Genomic DNA, 4,748 nt, shown 5'->3' with positions numbered 1-4,748 from the left:
TATTTTATATTGTAATATTGTAATAGTGATTCTGCATACCGGGGATTGGATTTCTACAGTAATTTGATTTGCGTCTTATTTTTTGAATTGTTAATATTTTTTCTTTTCTTTTAGTCGGAACTTCTGGTATATCTCTTTAAGTGCGTCACTCTTTGTGCGAATAGAAAAAGAGAGAGCCATATTAATATTTTTTTTCTAAATATCAATTGGTGGTTCTTGGATTTTATTTTTATAATCACATTGTTTTTATAGTTAATTTTTCTAACTATGTTAAATTTTGTTGATGTAACACACGATTTTGATGTGGCAGCGAAGATGAATCTTATTTGGAGGATCAAATAAGTTTTTGAATAAATCATTTTGACACTTATAACATTTATCATAATTAATAGTTCATCTTCTCTATTGAAAATCAAACAATATAATTTTTTATTTTTATTTTTATTAATTTTTAGTCATTTATTTTTATTTTTTTATGTTAGTTAACTAAACAAATGATATTTTTCTCTCAAATTGGAAAATTTTAGCCGTTAAGAGTTTTTTTGATTCGCTTTAGTTGTCGCCAATGGTTTATTCTTCCGTTGGCAATAGTCATTTTTTATTATTTTATTTACGTAGAATAAAATAAATGACCAATTTATTTTAAACTTTTGTTTATTTTTATTAGCTAAATTTATCGACGAAGCACGTCAATTTCAATATATATATAAATTAAGAATCAGAGATAGATTAGGATCTTCTAAAACTGAAGATGAATCATATAGAGGTTATATTATTTTTATTTTTATATTTTTAATTTTATTATGGTAATCGTGTCTGTCCTTTTTCTATAAAAGGTTTATTTATCTTTTTTATGAAAAGTTGGCGAAATTTCTGTTAGACATCGAAGAATTATATTCTTATTATGGTAGAACAATTACATAATTTTAATTTTATATTGTAAGGGATCTACAAACAAGACTTTGCATCTTATTCTATGTCGGATTATTAAGAACGGTTGTATACTCTTTCTAAATTTTTGTACTTGTAACGGTTTTATATCAATGAAAGATTAGTTAAATGTTAAAAAACAATTTTTAATATAAATATAACTAAAAAATTATATTTTAATGAGATTTATTGTTTTAGCAAATCTAATTTAGTTTTTATATGTTTATTAATCCTGTTTTATTTTTTAAAATTTACTGTTTTATTTTTTGTTCAATTTTAAATAGTTAGGGAAGTAAAACAATTAATAAAATTAAAAATTGAACATAATTAGAATTAAGAAAAATATAAATTGAATTCATAACCTCTTAAATCTCATAAAAATATAATATCAATTTATACTTATGTCAAAAATAAGTCTAATGACTAGATTGAAATTTATTTTTTGTCAATTAAATTTTTTGACTCAGTTAACTAACACTAAAAATTAAAAAGTAAATAAAAATATTAATAAAAAAATAAAAAAAATTAGGGTTAATGTCAAAAAAAATCACGAACTTTACACGTTTTCTCATTTTAATCATGAAGTTTAAATTTTCTCATTTTCATACACGAACTACCACTTTTTTCCAAATTCATACACGCTGCTGAGATGACACTCATTAATTGGTGTCAAATGACCTCCACCTCAGCGAATTACACCAATGTAGCTGTGACACCTCAGCACCGTGCATGAATTTGAGAAAAAGTGGTAGTTCGTGCATGAAAATGAGAAAATTTAAAGTGCATGATTAAAATGAAAAAACATGTAAAGTTCGTGATTTTTTATGACATTTCCAAAAAATTATGCCAATTAATTTTTAAATAAAAAGAATACAAATAAAAATTATATCGTATGTATCAAAATAATTTTGCTCTAATTTTCTCCAATTAAACTAGGACATATAAGTTACTATTGGCATGAATAGTCCACGTAATGCCACATATATGTACCATATAAACGCACTTAATCACTTTTTATATTTTCAAATTCAATATTATTAATAATGATAATTAATATTTTTGTATAAACTAATTAATCATACTTATATTTAAGTATTCACATTAATTACTTTTACAAGTAGTTATATTTAAATCTAATAATAATTAATGATAATAAATTTCTACAATAATAATAAAAATAGGTATTATTTTATATTGATGTGTAAATCAATTAATAGCAACTTATATTAAAATGGATACAAAATAATATTAAATAAAACCCTAAAATCTTATTTTCACACTCCCCTACGTTATATACTTCAAACCATGCATTGTTTCATTTTAATCAGTGTTGATATTTTAATTTTTTTTTAACACAACAATTACTTTTTAAAAAAATCTATAATTACAAAACTCATGAATTTCTCCTATCCTACTATCCACCAATGTCACTACCTTAGCTACCACAAATGCGGTGATGGTGAGTGGAATTAAAACAAATGAAATGCCATGTTCAAAAAAATAATTTTTATGACATTAAACTATTAAGTCGGGTGTCACATTGCTAAAATTTAGCGGATTTAGAAAATTAAATGGTTCAACAGTTGATGTCTGTATATTTATCAATTAACGTTGTTGTACTATAGTGGGAGAAAAATAAAAGTATAGGGACTATGAATGCATATTATCCCTCGACTTACAAGTTACAAAGCAGAAAGCAAGGCATGGCCTACAGAGGAGAAGATTGAATGAAGGCGGAGATTGTTCAAAAAGCAAACACTCCTTTGACTAATGTTATACTTAGACAAAAATAGAATTTAAAAACAATAAATTAAAACAACTTCCTTCAAACCTTGATTGATGTATATTAGTTCTTTTAATTAAGGGGTTCCAATCAATTTTTATTTCTTACAAATAATGAAAGAACCATAAGTTTAATTTAGGGAAATAAATTTTGTTTCGTTGAAGGCTTTTTTAATTTTTTTTTATATCAAATGATATTATAGTTCCGCCATTTTTCCAAAATTTTCAACAAACGATGTCAAATGTTATATTGCTTGATCCATAATTTTTAAATCATTCAACTTCCTAAACGAACTTTAAAAATTGTTTGTTGTATTATTGTTCCATGTACATATATGTGTTCGTTTATAATTGTTTTATAAGAAATATATAACCAAAAAGATTAATAATATTTTTGAACACTGTTAGTCAAAAGAATTATATGATAGTTAAAGGATTTAATTTATACATTTTACAAAAAAAAAAAGATGATCGGCAAACCGATCATCTTGTTAAATTAATCAAGAATTATATTATCATCTACTACTCAAGCATATTAATTTTCATGATAAACTGATTGAAATTTAAGATTAATTTTTTTAATTTACTAATACTAGATCATATTTTGCATACGATTTGAAGGATCTAGAAAGCCAACCTCTCTTAAAAGAATAAAAGAAACAAAACCCTAAAAAAGAAACTTTATTTTAAGACGAAATGGCTTGGAAACTAAGGGACCAAAAGAGGGCAAATATTACTATAATTTGCCGTTCCCTTTAGGGGTTTTGAGAATTAAATAATGGGCATTTTTTGGGTAGTTGTGTCACTTTCTAAAAAAGAATGGGTCTTTCCATTAAAAGTTTAAATCCACAAAGTTTAATTGAGGGCAACCACTCCATGCCTCGCCTTCTTAATTTACTTCATAGTCAATGGGTAATTGATCCTGAAGATCACTTAACTTTCAGATTTTTTCATTTCAGTCACTAATTTTTTTTTTATTTTGATCACTGAACTTTCATTTTTTTCATTTTGGTATTTCAGGCCAAAAATGCTTAGGTGGCGGCCGGAATTTGACATGTGACAACCGGATTTGACAAGTTTTACTTTGAAAATTTATCATACATACATAATTTCACTTTGAAAATGAATTTTTAGATCAAATAATGCATAGATGACAAATTTTCAGGTTAAAAAAAATTAATTCCGGCTGCCACCTAAGCATTTTTGGCCGAAAAATACAAAAATGAAAAAAAATGAAAGTTCAATGATCAAAATGAAAAGAAAAATAGTTTAGTGACTGAAATGAAAAAACTCAAAAGTTCAGTGATCTTCAGGATCAATTACCATAGTCAATCGAAACAAGTTACAATTAGGGGTGAGCAAAATATCCGATCGCATCAATAAAATATCGATTTATTCGGTTTGGTTTGGCGTTAAAGTTTTTTATTTTTTTTATCAGTTCGGTTTTGATCGAAATACATATATTCGGTCTTTCAGTTTTAAATATTTAGTCAATCAATAAGTTCAATTTTTTAAGAAAATTATTCGGTTTTAACCTAATTGATCAAGTGCTCACTCCTAGAACTTATGAGTTTTTTTTCCTATTCAGATCGAAGATCATTTGGACTAGCTGCAAGCAACTCCTGACCCATAATTTTTCACCTAATCTTGATTGCTATTAATTATCATTTTGCCCCTTTTTAATAAAAGAACAATAATTTACAATTGTTAGCATGGCCTATACCTAGAAAGTTTTCCTAGAAAAAATATCAGAAATTACATTTATTATATTTGTTGTATGCACAACAGATTGACCTAAATAAGCAATTATAAAAATTCATAGGTGTAAAATAACTTTTTCCATTCTAAATTGACTTACACTTTAAAACACATAAATATAAAAAAAATTAATTAATTGATTTATGAAAAAATATCATAGTTATCTTTACTTAATTAAATAATAATTTATGTGTTCAACGAAAACTTTATCCATTTTACTATCATTAATAATGACATATATAATCTAATCAACTAAGTTGTATATAATTGAGTGCTTT

The sequence above is a fragment of the Mercurialis annua genome, linkage group LG3, assembly GCF_937616625.2.
Source record: "Mercurialis annua linkage group LG3, ddMerAnnu1.2, whole genome shotgun sequence".
In the NCBI taxonomy this organism is placed as follows: Eukaryota; Viridiplantae; Streptophyta; class Magnoliopsida; order Malpighiales; family Euphorbiaceae; genus Mercurialis; species Mercurialis annua.
The sequence above is the reverse complement of the archived record's forward strand: the minus strand, read 5'-3'. Positions refer to the sequence as shown.